Genomic DNA, 19,448 nt, shown 5'->3' with positions numbered 1-19,448 from the left:
TAGATAGTATACATGCTGTTCTTTTGAAATATCCCACCCTCACATTCTCCCACAGAGTTCAAAAGTCTGTTCTGTATTTCTGTGTCTATTTTTCTGTTCTGTATATAGGGTTATCGTTATCACCTTTCTAAATTCCATATACATGTGTCAGTATGCTGTAATGTTCTTTATCTTTCTGGCTTACTTCACTCTGTATAATGGGCTCCAGCTTCATCCATCTCATTAGGACTGGTTCAAATGAATTCTTTTTAATGGCTGAGTAATATTCCATGGTGTATATGTACCACAGCTTCCTTATCCATTCATCTGCTGATGGGCATCTAGGTTGCTTCCATGTCCTGGCTATTATAAACAGTGCCACGATGAACATTGGGGTGCACGTGTCTCTTTCAGATCTGGTTTCCTCAGTGTGTATGCCCAGAAGTGGGATTGCTGGGTCATATGGCAGTTCTATTTCCAGTTTTTTAGGAAATCTCCACACTGTTTTCCATAGCGGCTGTACTAGTTTGCATTCCCACCAACAGTGTAAGAGGGTTCCCTTTTCTCCACACCCTCTCCAGCATTTATTGCTTGTAGACTTTTGGATAGCAGCCATCCTGACTGGCGTGTAATGGTACCTCATTGTGGTTTTGATTTGCATTTCTCTGATAATGAGTGATGTTGAGCATCTTTTCATGTGTTTGTTAGCCATCTGTATGTCTTCTTTGGAGAAATGTCTGTTTAGTTCTTTGGCCCATTTTTTGATTGGGTCATTTATTTTTCTGGAATTGAGCTGCAGGAGTTGCTTGTATATTTTTGAGATTAATCCTTTGTCTGTTTCTTCATTTGCTATTATTTTCTCCCAATCTGAGGGCTGTCTTTTCACCTTACTTATAGTTTCCTTTGTAGTGCAAAAGCTTTTAAGTTTCATTAGGTCCCATTTGTTTAGTTTTGCTTTTATTTCCAATATTCTGGGAGGTGGGTCATAGAGGATCTTGCTGTGAATTATGTCGGAGAGTGTTTTGCCTATGTTCTCCATGCAATCCCTATCAAGTTACCAACGGTATTTTTCACAGAACTAGACCAAAGAATTTCACAATTTGTATGGAAATACAAAAAACCTCGAATAGCCAAAGTAATCTTGAGAAAGAAGAATGGAACTGGAGGAATCAACCTGCCTGACTTCAGACTCTACTACAAAGCCACAGTCATCAAGACAGTATGGTACTGGCACAAAGACAGAAATATAGATCAATGGAACAGAATAGAAAGCCCAGAGATAAATCCACGGACCTATGGACACCTTATCTTTGACAAAGGAGGCAAGGATATACAATGGAAAAAAGACAACCTCTTTAACAAGTGGTGCTGGGAAAACTGGTCAACCACTTGTAAAAGAATGAAACTAGAACACTTTCTAACACCATACACAAAAATAAACTCAAAATGGATTAAAGATCTAAATGTAAGACCAGAAACTATAAAACTCCTAGAGGAGAACATACTGTAATCTTTTTAACTGTAAGGAGTTTAATGAAAGAATAAATTTATCTCTTAATTATTAAAAACTTCCTTGTTCCTTATTATCTTTTAAAAACCTGATACTGTAAAACTTTATCAAGTTCTTAATACTTGTAAAAGAAATTATCTAATGAAAAGCATCCATTATTATAAATGTAGCATTATTTTAAATGTATGGCTTTATTATTCCAATTGTAAATATTAAGTGAACTACCCAACATTAAAGTCCACCTTTGGTGAATAGATAATAATACTTTCATTAAAGCACCTGAAATCAAAATTTTTTAATTTATTTCATAATAACAATGACATAATATTTATGTTTAAAGTTCTTCAAAGCTGTCTGAAAACAATTCGCTTATCAAATTTGATAGACGTGCCATTGAAATTTCACTTACTATTCATTTTCTTAGCAAACATGTTTTTCATTGAAAATATATAAAGGTACATTTAGGTAAACCCCTCTTAAAATTAGTTTAAATTTATAATTAAGAGAAATTCTAAATAAAATGTTTTCATTTATTAATACTGATTTAACATTTAACTAACAAGAAAAATAGGCCTAGGAGAAAATATTTATTGTGATATTTTCTAAACTGAAAAAATAGGGAAGCCAAGAAAAGAGTTGATAAACATATCCTTTACACCAGCCCTTTGTCAACACTAATTATTTTCTAAGCCTTAGCATTGTGGAACAATCAATTTAGAAATCAGATCCATCAATATTGTGGCCCAAGAAATTCCTCAAATATTTTAGATAAAGGGAAAAAGGAAAAATTATGGAGAGTGGTAAACATATGGACTGATAAGGTATGAGCTACCTATCTTTTTTTTTTTTTTTAATGAAACTTTTTTTTTTTTGTTCTTTTTTTTTTTTTTTTTTTTTATTAGTTGGAGGCCAATCACTTCACAACATTTCAGTGGGTTTTGTCATACATTGATATGAATCAGCCATGGATTTACACGCATTCCCCATCCCGATCCCTCCTCCCACCTCCCTCTCCACCCGATTAGCTACCTATCTTTTAAGGCCACCAGAGACTTCCTTGGGACTTCTCAGGTGGTGCTAGTGATAATCAAGAACACGCCTGATAATGCAGGAGAGGTAAGAGACTTAGGTTCAATTCCTGGGTTGGGAGGATCTCCTGGCAAAGGAAAGGGCAACCTGCTCCAGTATTCTTGCCTGGAAAATTCCTGGATGGAGGAGCCTGGTACGCTGCAGTCCATGGGGCAATCAAGGGTCAGACACGACTGAGGGCCTGGACAGCGGCAGACCTCTTTCTGCAGTCTGGGGTTTCCTCTCTAACTGTCTGCCTCTTTTATATCACAGCCCCAAACAGTCAGGTCATAAGATGGACCAGCGCCCTCCCAGATGCCCCCATCATCACACACAAAAAATGCTGAAAAGGAGATTCAGCCTTACCGCCACTATTGGCCATTTTTTAGGAATAAGATCTGAATAAAAACAGATGTAATGTATTAGAAACACCGACCAGTTAGCTCATCCTATAAACCACCACACCTAATTTGATGCTTATTTAACAAATGTTAAATTTAACCTTTCCTTAACGCTTTCAATTATGGCAAAGTTAGCATGGCATTGGAAAGAGATTATCATTCACACTTTATTTTCAAAAAAATAGAATGATTACCCAATGGGAGAAAATAATTCTAGGAGCAGGAGATTTAGAAACTGTCCCTTGCTCAAAAGGACAATCTAGTCTTCTTATTCACACAAATATCTGTGCTGAGTTACTGACAGAATGACATAAATGTTGATTAAAAGTCATCACCATCAACATAACCATCATCATCATCTGGACTAAACACCATCCATCACATTTGTCTCTGTCTCACTGTAAACATTCTTAATGCAATCATAGAAAAGTATAAGCTTTTTGTAGTTTCTGTTTTGTTTTGATTTCAGAATAATGTTTCCTGCCCATCTAATAGAGTAAGAGCAATCAGTAAATATTAACATGAAAATCATAAACTCAAACTCCATTTTAAAATGTATTTCTACTTTTAATAAATCCAGAAGATCACATTTTCCCAGCACCATCACTGTCTAGAATACCAAAGCCTGCTCCAACATGGGGATTCAGGAATCCACCCATCTCTCTGCCAGGTCAGTTGCCTAGGGGAAGACATTGTCTTTCCTTCCTCTCTTTTCCCTCATCAGCTCTGCTCCATAACTTGACTTGAGCACACCATCACTTCTCTGTAGAAAAGCAGCAGTCATCATTGAAGATATTCATGATGTACAAAACTGAAAACTAGAGAGGTGAGAAAGATTAAGGGATTGTACGTAACTCACCACCTGGGCACTAAACAGGAATAAGTGAACGCAAAATGGCTCTGAAATATGCAACACCAAACGGCTGAACTTCTTGGATGCTATGAATTATATTTTCAAGCTTCTAAATGCTTGAAAATTCTGTTCTGGATCTATCTTACAACGTTCATATGGGTAAGGAAGGATCGATACGTAGCTCTGGTCATCCCCTTGCCAATGTTTACTGTATTTCCAGTACCAGTTCCTTAGAGACACTGGTCAGCCCCCTGACTTTTCTTTTCCACTAGTAGGAATCACCACACTAGGTTAGGAGCCCTAAGAATACCTATGTCTCTTGAACAAGGAAATTTTCAGATTTTATCTGTCAATGGGTACTCTGATTTGTATTATTTTATTTTAGTCAGTAAGGATGGGATAAAACTTTAATTCATATTTTTAGATATTTGCTGTTGCTTAGAGAGAGAAAAACAGAAACAATAAAATCCACCACCCTCAACTTTACCAAATCACTGAAAAATACCAGACCAGACTAAGTTCACAGCCACAGAACTGAGTAATGAAATTTATAACTTCATTTCACATATGAAGAAAATCGAAGAGTACATGAGAATATATTTGTAAACTAATACATAAGAGCTTCTGAATCAAATGAAATGGTTCTATAAGATGGATGAATGTACTCTAACATCTAATTTGTACATAAAATAGCAAAGTTTATTAGTTTCTGTATAACTCTGTGATGTTACACAACAATTTCACTTCATTATATTTCCACAAGGTCAACAAATATTTTAAAGATACTTATTCAGAGGTCAAAATAGTGTTCATAGGAACATTCGCTCAGTCACGTCTGACTCTTTGCCACCCCACAGACTGCAGCCCACCAGGCTCCTCTGTCCATGGGGATTCTCCAGGCAAGAATACTAGAGTGGGTTGCCATGCCCTCCTCCAGGGGATCTTCCCAACCCGGGGATGGAAACCAGGTCTCCCACATTGCAGGAGGATTCTTTACCAACTGAACCACCAGGGAAGCCCTTGGATATAATGAAATTACTCAAATAAACAGCAGCACAGAAAGAGTTTTGTGAGATAAAAGGATAAAGATTAATAAAACATGTACACCTCTATAGCATTTTTAATGCACTGGAAAGACACTGTGCTATGTACATGTAACATTTGTATTAATAAAACGCTACATATACTCCAGACATCTTTCTGTAAAACCAAAGCATTTGATAACCAGCCCTGAAGACCTCCATGCATGTATAAGCCTATTAAATCACTGTGTACATGAATATTAGTTACTTAGATCATTCCAAGTACCCAAGAGCCTGGTTTTAGAAAGAAAATGGACTATCACACTCAGCAAACAGATTAAAAATGACAGATATTTCTTTTGGTTCCTCTTTTCCCACTCAGTCTATATTCTTGCTGGTGAAGCTACTGAAAGAAGCAAGATGAACAAGTCCTTCTCCAGAGATGTTCACCTGCTGCAGGGCTGCCGGAAATGTAAGTTCTAGCCACCCTTCATTTTTGCAGAATTTCTTAAAGAAAAAAAAAATCTGAATAGGCTATTTAGTTTTCATAGATACTTTTTTTAATAAAAAAATAAATAAATAAATGAAGAGTCTTTTAATTCGACCTTTGAGAAACGCCAAACTCATCACCCATATTCCCATTATTAGCTTTTTCCTGTTTGACTTCTAAACATTCTCTAATTCTCAAAGGAGCCAATTCAGTTCAGTCGTGTCTGACTCTTTGTGACCCCATGAACCGCAGCATGCCAGGCCGCCCTGTCCATCACCAACTCCCGGAGTCTACCCAAACCCATGTCCACTGAGTCGGTGATGCCATCCAACCATCTCATCCTCTGTTGTCCCCTTCTCCTCCTGCCTTCAATCTTTCTCAGCGTAAGGGTCTTTTCAGATGAGTCAGTTCTTCACATCAGGTGGCCAAAATACTGGAGTTTCAGCTTCAGCATCAGTCCTTCCAACGAATACCCAGGACTTATCTCCTTCAGGATGGACTGGTTGGATCTCCTTGCCATCCAAGGGACTCTCAAGAGTCTTCCCCAACACCACAGTTCTAAAGCATCAATTCTTCAGCACTCAGCTTTCTTTATAGTCCAACTCTCACATCCACACATGACCACTAGGAAAACCATAGCCTTGACTAGACGGACCTTTGTTGGCAAAGTAATGTCTCTGCTTTTTAATATGCTGTCTAGGTTGGGCATAACTTTCCTTCCAAGGAGTAAGCATCTTTTAATTTCATGGCTGCAATCACCATCTGCAGTGATTTAGGAGCCCAAAAAAAATAAAGTCAGCCACTGTTTCCACTGTTTCCCCATCTATTTGCCATGAAGTGATGGGACCAGATGCCATGATCTTAGTTTTCTGAATGTTGAGCTTTAAGCCAGCTTTTTCGCTCTCCTTTTTCACTTTCATCAAGAGGCTCTTTAGTTCCTCTTCACTTTCTGCCATAAGGGTGGTATCATCTGCATATCTGAGGTTATTGTTATTTCTCCTGGCAATCTTAATTCCAGCTTGTGCTTCATCCAGCCCAGCGTTTCTCATGATGTACTCTGCATATAAGTTAGATAAGCAGGGAGACAACATACCTCCTTGACATACTTCTTTTCCTATTTGGAACCAGTCTGTTGTTCCATGTCCAGTTCTAACTGTTGCTTCCTGACCTGCATACAGGTTTCGCAAGAGGCAGGTCAGGTGGTCAGGTATTCCCATCTCTTTCAGAATTTTCCACAGTTTATTGTGATCCACACAGTCAAAGACTTTGGCATAGTCAATAAAGCAGAAATAGATGTTTTTCTGGAACTCTCTTGCTTTCTCAATGATCCAGTGGATGTTGGCAATTTGATCTCTGGTTCCTCTGCCTTTTCTAAAACCAGCTTGAACATCTGGAAGTTCACGGTTCATGTAGTGCTGAAGCCTGGCTTGGAGAATTTTGAGCATTACTTTACTAGCGTGTGAGATGAGTGCAATTGTGCAGTAGTTTGAGCATTCTTTGACGTTGCCTTTCTTTTCGATTGGAATGAAAACTGACCTTTTCCAGTCCTGTGGTCACTGCCGAGTTTTCCAAATTTGCTGGCATATTGAGTGAAGCACTTTCACAGCATCATCTTTCAGGATTTGAAATAGCTCAACTGGACAGGGGAAAAGAAATAAAAAGATAGGAAACACTTAATATTAGGGGAAAAAAAGAAAACATAAGCAAACATCCTCAAGAATTGAAGTGTGGAATCTCATTATATTGCTTCTTAGCGACAAGATAGTATCTACTCAACTTGCCAGCTATTTGCATCTATGCTGGGTGGTTTAGTTTGCCTGCCTTCCCTGACTCATGCCCTCCTCAAGCACACCTTCAGGCATTGTGTAGATTAGGAAGCAGAAACATGAAGAGACTGAGCCTTGGCCATTGTCTTGAAAGCTGATTTTCTTTTTCTGATCAAATGTCCATTTTTGATATTTTGCACATATTGTCAAGGAAGCCTAGCACACCACCAGGAAACTATTAAGGGCTATCAAAAGAGATGCCCAAGTCTCTCTGGCAAACACCCTATTGATGATGAATTTACAGTGATAGCTCAGTGCAAAGACAAGAAATAAGGCAACTGGCAACCCAACTTTAATTATTTCAGACTGCAATAAACTCCTATTAGCTATTTCTAGGTCTGTTTTATGTCTTCTTTAAAAATTCATCTTTAATGGGAAAACACATGGAGTGCGCTTGGGGGTCCCATGGTTCTGCCTTTTGCTTCAACAGTGTTTGGACTGAACAGACCCAGGGATGCCGCTTACTCTAGCCTCTGACCACCCTCCAACCATTTTTCCAGTCACAACCTTCAGAATCAGCCAGTCAAGTATCCCGGGCCTTTCAGGACCAGACAACACTGGCTTTTGAGCTTAACTTCTTATTACCTATTACCCACCATCCATGAGCTCCCAGATTCATCCAAATTACTCCATGGAGGTGGAGGCCATCATCAACAGCCTGGTCAACATGCACCTGCCGGTCCCCTAGGCCTACCTCTCTCTGAGCTTCTGTTGCCATGGCGACAAAGTGGTTCCGGATGGCGTGGCGCACTTTTCCCAAGAGGAGAAGCACAAGGGCTCAGGGAAACTCTCAGAAATGCAAAACCAGCGCCGCAGCCATGCCTTCTTCCAGGACGTGCAGAAGGCATCTCCAGGTGAGTGCTGTAAAACCCAAGAGGCAGTGGAAGCCTCCGTTCCCATGGGGAAGAGCCTGAACTGGGCAGTCCCACCCTTTCGGAACTGCAGGCCCTGGGTTCTGCCTGTGCAGACCCCCACCCCTGTGACTTTCTGGACAGCCGCTTCCTAGGTGGGCAGGTGAAACCCATGGAGACTATGGCCATATGGCCAGCCTCAGCGGGCTGGCTGGTCTCCAGGCGCGGCTGGGGACGACCTTTTGCAAAGGCTCACTCTCAAAGCACAAACACTATGAGTCCCTGGACCTTTGAGGAACCTTTGAGGACCCTCTCCAGTGTCAGGGTCTCTGCCTAAAGCCCTTTTCTGCAGCCACTGGGAAGCTTTTTAACCATGGAGCTCCCTCCCAAGCCTTGGACCAAATGGAAACAATAAAGCTTTGTGTAGCAAAAAAAAAAAAAAAAAAGGTGGGGGGGTGGGGAACTATTCCAAATTTTTACCCAAGGAAGGACCTATATAAATACTTTTGTTTTCTTTTTCTTTCAGATATATAAGGCTAGTTCAAATTGAGAAAAGAATAAAGCTGAAAAGATGTTTTTAAAATGAGACCTGCATATAATGGTTTAGTTGTTTTCTTCCCATTCTTTACTTTTAACCAACTATTGAAAAACCTGTAACTTGCACTTTCAACTCCCTAAGTTCTTCTGTATCTGTACAGTGTTTCCCAGCATATTATACATCATTGTACACGTTAAATGTGTTTTTTATTTAAATGCCTTCTTTTCCATTAATAGCTTAAGCCTGTAGGCCGTGCATTGTGAGTACTTATCCTATAGTGAGCAAATGAGTCCCTGAAATCAGTTTGCTATAGTGCCACAGGGCAAGCCAATAGAATTGAAAAACTGTGGGACTGAGGACCTCTGCTGGCGGTTTTGTGACACAATTTTCTTAAACCACGGTAATACAGAGGGAAGGGGAAGTTATCTACTTAGAAATCTTTGATTGCCTTCCTAAAACTTTATTTACTGCTTCTGCCATATTTTCAGCAATTTGCATCTTTCATTTCCACAGTAGTTGCTTTACTTTCTGAAAAAAATGTATGGAAAGTAAGACCATTGGGTGAAAATATTAGTTTTAATATTATTAATGTTCCAGTAAATTAAATTTGTTCATAAATAATGCTTCAGATTTTCTTTAACATGGTGTTTGTACATAAGTATATATGCATATGGAGGCATAGATATAATAGACAGGTACTTCTTATGATATAGAACATGGAATTTTGTATCAAAATCTAATCAAGTTTTTATAACATAATTACTAAGAAAAATCTCATTTTTCCAGAAGCTAGATTTGTACCATAGTCAATATATACCTAGATAGCATTGGAAGCCAAGTTTTCATCTAAATATCCAGAACACTTTTTTAAACTTGAAAAGGCAATTGTACCATCACTCCACTTCACTGCTAATGTTGCTTACCTGTGCATTGCCTCTATTATTCAGTAATTCACAGATCAACTGAAAGAGACCTTAAAAGTCAAAGTAGCCCAACCCTTTGGTTTTACAAAGAAGAATCTGAGATTGGTGGAGGTCAACAGCAACCACTGCCTGTTCTCGCCAAGTCTGGACCAAATGAACAAATAACTACCCAAGGCCTTCTCACCTTCTAGGGGAAAGAGAGAAGGGGAAAGAGACAGTAGAGTCCCAGCCCTGGGCCCACAGGGACCCAGTTCTGCTGTGAAGGCAGGAAGACTTAAACCAAGTCTCATTTCAAGCATTCCAACTGCTAGGAAGAAGTTTGGATCGAGAGGATAAGAGCGACAATGATAACCATTATAAACATTATTGAGCACCGACAATGTGCCAGGCGGGCACAGTTCTAAGCTTCCTACGTGGGATAGCTCGTGTAGTCATCACATCAATCTCGTGTAATGGATAAACTTGCTGGTATAATTGAGGAAACGGAGGTCCAGGGCGAGCATCACTGGACCAAGGCCACTAAGTCACATCCATGCGGTGGAGATCCAGAGCTCACATGCTTAACCCTACACTCTGAGAAAATATAACAAGCCCCAAAATTTGTCCCAAAGGGTCCGCCTTGAATTTTATAGCTGGTCTGTCTGACCTTGAATCAGAAAGTGATCTTCTATAGCCCAACCCCATTAGATCAAGAATTCTGGAATTTTTAAGGGCTGGGGAGAGCCTTATTAAGCTTGTAGTCTGGTAGCCCTTCATCTCTTTTGGTATATAGAGTTATTTGAAAATCTGCTGAAAGGAATAAAACTTGTTCTCTGAAAAAAACTATTCACTACATAAACACACACGACAGCCGAGCAGCAGACCCATGCATGATAAAATTTCGTGCTGTTTATGGAATCTTTGAATACTCGTTTATAGACCTTCGGGGACCACAGGATTCTGATTCTGACTTAGTCCAACTTTCACAATTCATGTCTTATGTGAAGTTATTGATCGCATATCTCAGTAGCCAAAACAAATATGCCAGTCTTATAAATGTCCAATCTTACACATATCAGTGCTGTCCAACTGTTTCACATGCCAGCGCGTCTAGAAAATAATATTATGACACACAGGCATAAAGAAAGAAGCTTTCTCGTGACCAGAAGTGACAAGCTTCAAGAATTCAGCCTCCCCAGACCTCACCAAACCACCCAAAGTATTAAGAAGAATCGATATCTCAATGTACCCAATTCACAACACACCAGTTGGGAGGCACTGGCTCAGAAGCCTCCAATAGATAACAAAGTATGACCAGGCTTAGGAGACCAGTGCTTAAATTTCCTTCTCACTCCTAAATCCACTTCAAATTCTCACCTCTGACCACTAGCCCCAACTTAGTTTAGATTTTAACCCTCACTTCCCAGATCTTCAAAATAATGGCTATGTATACTGATTGCTGCTCAAGGCTATGGTTTTTCCAGTAGTCATGTATGGATGTGAGAGTTGAAATATAAAGAAAGCTGAGTGCCATAGAGGATCTTGCTTTGATTTATGTCGGAGAGTGTTTTGCCTATGTTCTCCTCTAGGAGTTTTATAGTTTCTGGTCTTACATTTAGATCTTTAATCCAGTTTAAGTTTATTTTTGTGTATGGTGTTAGAAAGTGTTCTAGTTTCATTCTTTTACAAGTGGTTGACCAGTTTTCCCAGCACCACTTGTTAAAGAGGTTGTCTTTTTTCCATTGTATATCCTTGCCTCCTTTGTCAAAGATAAGGTGTCCATAGGTTCGTGGATTTATCTCTGGGCTTTCTATTCTGTTCCATTGATCTATATTTCTGTCTTTGTGCCAGTACCATACTGTCTTGATGACTGTGGCTTTGTAGTAGAGTCTGAAGTCAGGCAGGTTGATTCCTCCAGTTCCATTCTTCTTTCTCAAGATTACTTTGGCTATTCGAGGTTTTTTGTATTTCCATACAAATTGTGAAATTCTTTGGTCTAGTTCTGTGAAAAATACCGTTGGTAACTTGATAGGGATTGCATGGAGAACATAGGCAAAACACTCTCCGACATAATTCACAGCAAGATCCTCTATGACCCACCTCCCAGAATATTGGAAATAAAAGCAAAACTAAACAAATGGGACCTAATGAAACTTAAAAGCTTTTGCACTACAAAGGAAACTATAAGTAAGGTGAAAAGACAGCCCTCAGATTGGGAGAAAATAATAGCAAATGAAGAAACAGACAAAGGATTAATCTCAAAAATATACAAGCAACTCCTGCAGCTCAATTCCAGAAAAATAAATGACCCAATCAAAAAATGGGCCAAAGAACTAAACAGACATTTCTCCAAAGAAGACATACAGATGGCTAACAAACACATGAAAAGATGCTCAACATCACTCATTATCAGAGAAATGCAAATCAAAACCACAATGAGGTACCATTACACGCCAGTCAGGATGGCTGCTATCCAAAAGTCTACAAGCAATAAATGCTGGAGAGGGTGTGGAGAAAAGGGAACCCTCTTACACTGTTGGTGGGAATGCAAACTAGTACAGCCGCTATGGAAAACAGTGTGGAGATTTCCTAAAAAACTGGAAATAGAACTGCCATATGACCCAGCAATCCCACTTCTGGGCATACACACTGAGGAAACCAGATCTGAAAGAGACACGTGCACCCCAATGTTCATCGCGGCACTGTTTATAATAGCCAGGACATGGAAGCAACCTAGATGCCCATCAGCAGATGAATGGATAAGGAAGCTGTGGTACATATACACCATGGAATATTACTCAGCCATTAAAAAGAATTCATTTGAACCAGTCCTAATGAGATGGATGAAGCTGGAGCCCCTTATACAGAGTGAAGTAAGCCAGAAAGATAAAGAACATTACAGCATACTGACACATGTATATGGAATTTAGAAAGGTGATAACGATAACCCTATATGCAGAACAGAAAAAGAGACACAGAAATACAGAACAGACTTTTGAACTTTGTGGGAGAATGTGAGGGTGGGATATTTCAAAAGAACAGCATGTATACTATCTATGGTGAAACAGATCACCAGCCCAGGTGGGATGCACGAGACAAGTGCTCCGGCCTGGTGCACTGGGAAGACCCGGAGGAATCGGGTGGAGAGGGAGGTGGGAGGGGGGATCGGGATTGGGAATACATGTAAATCCATGGCTGATTCATATCAATGTATGACAAAACCCACTGGAAAAAAATAATAATAATAATAATAATAATAAAAAAAAGAAAGCTGAGTGCCAAAGAATTGATGCTTTTGAGCTGTGGTGTTGGAGAAGATTCTTAAGAGTCCCTTGGACTGCAAGGAGATCCAACCAGTCCATCCTAAAGGAAATCAGTCCTGACTATTCTTTGGAAGGACTGATGCTAAAGCTGAAACTCCAATACTTTGGCCACCTGATGCAAAGAGCTGACTCATTTGAAAAGACCCTGAGCTGGGAAAGATTGAAGGTTGGAGGAGAAGGGGACGACAGAGGATGAGATGGTTGGATGGCATCACTGACTTAATGGACATGAGTTTGAGTAAACTCCAGGAGTTGGTGATGGACAAGGAGGCCTGGCGTGCTGCAGTCCACGGGGTTGCAAAGAGTTGGACACGACTGAGCGACTGAACTGAACTGAACTGATTGATTGCTGCAAAACAAATGAACCCAAGTTTAGTGGCTTAAAGGAAAGTACTTCCTATCTCACTGTCTGGGTGGGTTAGAAATTCATGAGCAGCTTAGCTCTGTGGTTCTGGCTTGTGATTTTTCCCAAGGCTGCAGTCAGAGTATCGGCTGGAGCTGCAGTTTCTGGGGCTACTTTCAAGCTTAATCAGAGGGCTATTGGCAAGAAGCCTCAGCCCCTCCCCACCCTCTCGCGGGGGCTGCAAGAACATGTCCTCTCCGATGTCGAGCAAAACAGAGAGCCTCAAATGAAAACCGCAATCTTTGTATTACCTAATCTCAGAAGTGACACTTCTGCTGTATTTCATTGTCACCCAAACCAACTCAGGTAAGTGTGGAAAGGAAATGAACAGAGTTAACACTAGGAGGTGGGGCCTTGAGGGACATCTCAGAGGCAGCCACCAGACCTGGGGTTACTGAGTGCCTATTTTGTTATGAGCACATTAAATTTACTCAGCATTATCTCATTGTATTTTTGCAACAGCACTCTGATATAGAGATCTCCTTTTATGGCTGAGACTAAAACCAAGGAAGGTTAATTGCCCAAGATCATACAGATAATCAAGCTTATCCATCTTTAATGATTCACATTCTTTTCAATACATATGCTGTGCTTTGCCTTCTGAACCTCAATTTTTCTGGACCCCAGTTCTCATGTATAAAGCCCCTCCCACTCTTCTCAGTGCTGACCCATCATCCTATTTGGATGTGAGAGTTGGACCATAAAGAAAGCTGAGCACCAAAGAATTGATGCTTTTGAACTGTGGTGTTGGAGAAGACTCTTGAGAGTCCCTTGGACTGCAAGGAGATCAAGCCAGTCAACCCTAACAGAAATCAGTCCTGAATATTCACTGGAAGGACTGGGGCTGAAGCTGAAGCTCCAATACTTTGGCCACCTGGTGCAAAGAACTGACTCATTGGAAAAGACCTTGATGCAGCGAAAGATTGAAGGCGAGAGAAGGGGATGATAGAGGATGAGATAGTTGGATGACATCACTGACTCAATGGACATGAGTTTGAGCGAGCTCCGGGAGCTGGTGATGGACAGGGAGGCCTGGCATGCTGCAGTCCATGGGGTCACAAAGAGTCGGACATGACTGAGCGACTGAACTGAACTGAACTGATCCTATTTGTCCACTCTTGCTGCCAATCTATACTCCACGATTACTGAAATTAACAGCACTTCCTAAGGACATATTTAATTCCATCTTCTCAATAATCATGTGAGATAATGTGAGGCATTAAGTATCAAAATATAATCATAAATGTATTAATAGCTATTGTTAAAAGACATAGAAAAGAGTAAAGAAGCTGCAGAATAATTGAGACACGTAATTGTTTCATTTGCAGTGATTAACAAATGTATTCCACTATCAGTAAACACAGGCTGAAAATGTGAAGGAGAATGAAGCAAAGTGGAGGTGCCTATGTTTGATTCTCACATGTTTCCTAAAGGCTCACTGAGGATTCTGTTGATTAAAATGGATAAACAACAAACTGCAAGATAACAGTGGGCCTATAGAATGTTAACTGGCCAGGTAGGCTTTCATATCAACAAAGCAAGAGTCAAATAGGAAAAATTGTCTTGCTTTCTGACCCTTTATCAACTGCACTAAATAGTTCTTACTAAACTGAATTGGTGGGTATTTAGTAATTAAAGAAATCCACCCCAATACCAACTTATTCAGCTATTAACACCCCAGGATATCAATTGATCAATATGATATGAGCCAAATAAATAAGTTGAATCAAGTTTCCTGTCACACATAAAAGAGCCTTAATATTGCTTCTTGAGTTGCTTCAAATCTGAAGTTATCTCTCTCTGGTCATTCTGACTAGGCAGTGGTAAAAATGTGTTGGAAATACATTGTACACATATATATGTGCATTTATGCATGTGTGTGTGAGTACTTGCCTGCTTACATGAATGTCATTCTATGATTAATAATGAAAATCACACTTCTCAGTCTATTTGTGAAAGAAAGTGAAAGTGAAAGTTGCTCAGTCAAGTCCGACTCTTTGGGACCCCACGGACTGTATAGTCCATGGAATTCTCCAGGCCAGAATACTGGAGTGGGCAGCCTTTCCTGTCTCCAGGGAATCTTCCCAACCCAGGGATTGAAGCCAGGACTCCCTCATTGCAGGCAGATTCTTTACCAGCTGAACCACAAGGGAAGCCCTTTGTTCTAAGTCTTTCTCTCTAAAGTCATGCATTTGTAGATATGCCTTTCCATTTTTTTTTTTTTTCTTTTCTTTTTTTTTTTATTAGTTGGAGGCCAATCACTTCACAACATTTCAGTGGGTTTTGTCATACACTGATATGAATCAGCCATGGATTTACACGTATTCCCCATCCCGATCCCCACTCCCACCTCCCTCTCCACCCGATTCCCCCAGGACCTCCCAGTGCACCAGGCCGGAGCACTTGTCTCATGCATCCCACCTGGGCTGGTGATCTGTTTCACCATAGATAGTATACATGCTGTTCTTTTGAAATATCCCACCCTCACATTCTCCCACAGAGTTCAAAAGTCTGTTCTGTATTTCTGTGTCTCTTTTTCTGTTTTGCATATAGGGTTATCATTACCATCTTTCTAAATTCGATATATATGTGTTAGTATGCTGTAATGTTCTTTATCTTTCTGGCTTACTTCACTCTGTATAAGGGGCTCCAGCTTCATCCATCTCATTAGGACTGGTTCAAATGAATTCTTTTTAACGGCTGAGTAATATTCCATTGTGTATATGTACCACAGCTTCCTTATCCATTCATCTGCTGATGGGCATCTAGGTTGCTCCCATGTCCTGGCTATTATAAACAGTGCTGCGATGAACATTGGGGTGCACATGTCTCTTTCGGATCTGGTTTCCTCAGTGTGTATGCCCAGAAGTGGGATTGCTGGGTCATATGGCAGTTCTATTTCCAGTTTTTTAAGAAATCTCAGGGAATGCAGTCATAACCTTCCCCAAGTTACAACTGAAACAAAACCAACAACCAAAAAAAAAAAATTGCTGAAGCTTGGAGAGAAGGTGAGAAACACAGAAAAACCAAGACTGAACCTAGATCTCCCAGCTCCGAATCTAATATTCTCTTCACTACATGAGACCAGTGAGTCATAATTAGAGAAAATTATTGGAGAAAGAAGAGCTTATGACATCAAAGTAAGGAATAATATCTCTTCAATGGGTATCTAACGTTAGAGACAGCCCTTTCACATATATCACAGCAGTATCAGCTCATTTAATGAGAAGAGTGGAATAGACTAGAGGGATACTGTGAGTAAAAAGGAAATAAAAATTTTCTTCTTCCTTCTCTCCTGATTTGGTATTACTTTGCAATGTTCGGCTATGGTGACAAGTGCCTGCCCAAAGTCTTTAGAGCTTCAGCCCCTGAAAAATTGAATGAGTACAGCCAAAATCCATTACGTCCATTACTCTACAGTTCTGCCAGTGCCATTATAAGGCTCCGAGTATTTCATGTCAGAGACAAAACTTATTCTTAAATTCATCTGTTCCTAAAAAGCACCATTGTACATGTTGGGCTTCTTTATTCTGAGACACCTAACTTTATCTTACAAAAGACTAAAGAAATTCACTAATAAAGTTCAACCCTAGAAAGGGTTAATTCAAGTAGTGACATCATAGAGGACCCTTTTAGATGTTTCCTAAGACAAAGAGAAATAAAATGGTCTACTGGGGATTCAATTTTGAAGAGTGAACAACTTAAGGATAAAATTTACTATCATACTTTTTGGATTCTAAGACATTTTTTAGCACTAGTAGAAATCATAATGCATCATACTATTGGCATTATTAGGGTTTCTAAAAATGGGCTGTTACTTAGCAAATGGTGTGGTTTATAACCCATGACAAAGGCAAATGAAGGGAAAATGACATCTACAGATGAACATTAATGAATGTTTTAGAAATATGTGTCCAAAGAGACTTCGGAAAAAACATAAGTCTTTGAAAGTGTTAGGCATCATAACTAGGTAAAGCTGTAATCTAATAACTTGCACTGTCCTCTGTTTGAAGAAAAACCTGTTGACAGGGGCAGGTGTCCAATGGGGATCTCAAAAGTGGAGGATGAAGGAGGGTGGATGTGCACGTTCACCTCCAGTTGCTACAGAGGCTAAGTCTCTTATCACCAGGCAAGTGCAGCCCATGTACAAGGAGGGCAGCAGGACCAATGCCCTCAGATAAGGTCTCTCGTTCTGAGCCCAAAATATATTCAGTTCAGTTCAGTTCAGTCGCTCAGTCATGTCCGACTCTTTGCGACCCCATGAACCACAGCACGCCAGGCCTCCCTGTCCATCACCAACTCCCATAGTCCACCCAAACCCATGTCCATTGAGTCGGTGATGCCATCCAGCCATCTCATCCTCTGTCATCCCCTCCTCCTCCTGCCCCTAACCCCTCATCAGGGTCTTTTCCAACAAGTCAACTGTTCGCATGAGGTGGCCCTTTGGCCTTTGGAGTTTCAGCTTCAGCATCAGTCCTTCCAATGAACACCCAGGACTGATCTCCTTTAGGATGGACTGGTTGGATCTCCTTGCAGTCCAGGGGACTCTCAAGAGTCTTCTCCAACACCACAGTTCAAAAGCATCAATTCTTCAGTGCCCAGCTTTCTTTATAGTCCAATTCTCACACCCATACATGACCGAAATGTATTAGTCAGACATATTTCAATCGTAAGTAAAAGAAACCCACTCAAGCAGACTTCAGTAGGAGAGGGATCTTGGCTGAAACACTTGCAGATGGAGCTGGTCTCGGGCAGTCCAGGGGTTCAAACACTGTCTTGTGTTCATCCTTGCTTAGTCCCTGTTGCGTTTTGTTGTTGTATTTTTTTTTTTTTTTAATGTGCAGATAATCACTTACAGTATTGGGTTGGTTTCTGCCATACATCAACATGAATCAGCCATAGGTACACATATGTCCCCTCCCTCCTGAACCTCCCTCCCACCTCCCATCCCATCCCACCCCTCTAGGCTTTCACAGAGCACTGAGTTTGAGCTCCCGGCATCATACAGCAAGATCTCACTGGCTATCTATTTTATGTGCATTTGAGTCAGTTCTAATGAGGTGGATGAACCTAGGGCCCACTATACAGAGTGAAGTAAGTCAGAAAGAGAAGAACAAATGTAATATATTCATGCATATGGATGGAATCTAGAAAGATGGTGCTGGTGAACCTATTTGCAGGGCGATGGAGACGCAGACATAGAGAACAGGCTTGTGGACGCAGCGGGGGAAGGGAGGGATGGGGTGAATGGAGAGAGCGGCAATGAAGCGTATGCATCACCATATGTAAAACAGTCCGTGCTTTTGACCCCTCCCGCATCCACTCTCCCAGATCCATGTTTCTCTGTCCGTCTACTTCATCACTCCTCACTGAGGCAGAGGACAGAGGAACATAGTCAACATAACCCCAGAGGGAAAAGAAAGCTCTTTTCTCTCAGAGACTATATTGCCCCAGCTTGTGCTATGAGGCTCACTCTTGCATCAAACACTACAGCTGAGGGGACGGGACATTAAGTTTCTACTCTAAGTCCCAGGCCCACCCATATAACCAGGCTAGGAAGACCTTGTCACTGGTGGTCCCTACAGAGCTATAGGGAATAAGGAAAGGCCATTCCCAAGGGAGAGAAAAAAGGCAAAGAAAACAACAAATATCCAACACACACATTCACTACACAAACTTATATACACAAGGTCTGTTTCCCACACAGACTTTCCCACCAGGGTATCAATGCAATATTCACTGAAGGAGTATTTCCATATACCTGCAATTCCAATTCTCAATACCTGGCTGACATTTCAGAACTCTTCAGTGTTTGATCAGTTTGAGTCCATCCCCTGAGCTTAATGAATCAATAACTAAACAGGCTGCCATTCTAAAAGATGACTTAGAGTAAATCAGAAAAATGTCCTCCTCCCTCAAGACACTTTAATGCCATCTACCAAAAATTAGTTATAATGACATGTGTCACGTCAACTGATGGAAATACTACTCCATGGAGCTGTATAATGCAAAACTTGCACAACCAATAACTATAGCCCTGACCAGGCTCTTACCCTGGCACTGTTGCTCTGTAAGATGCTAGGTACTCCCTGACCTAACCTTTGTACTTCTCCAAATTGAGGCTCATCAGCATCATCAACAGATGTTTAAGAAGTACCCACTTTCTACATTTGGCTGAACAAGAAAAGAAAATCTTTGCTCCAAATCAAATTTTCTCCATCTGATTGAAAAATAAAACACGAGGATCCTCAAGTTCTTTGAAGGAACAGAGCAACATTTTGA

The 19,448-nt window shown here is 40.5% G+C and overlaps 1 long non-coding RNA gene across 1 annotated transcript in view; it reads right to left on the bottom strand.

The window, feature by feature from the left end:
• Positions 1 to 4,709: 4,709 nt before the first annotated feature.
• The window catches only part of LOC133062710 (uncharacterized), a 59,752-nt gene continuing 45,013 nt past the window's right edge, over positions 4,710 to 19,448 (bottom strand). The window contains exon 3 of the long non-coding RNA XR_009694242.1: positions 4,710 to 6,959. This is a non-coding gene — a long non-coding RNA (uncharacterized LOC133062710). The remainder of the gene's footprint in view (positions 6,960 to 19,448) is intronic.

The sequence above is a fragment of the Dama dama genome, chromosome 9 (genome assembly GCF_033118175.1).
Source record: "Dama dama isolate Ldn47 chromosome 9, ASM3311817v1, whole genome shotgun sequence".
Lineage (NCBI taxonomy): Eukaryota > Metazoa > Chordata > Mammalia > Artiodactyla > Cervidae > Dama > Dama dama.
This window is presented reverse-complemented; position numbering and strand designations above follow the sequence as displayed.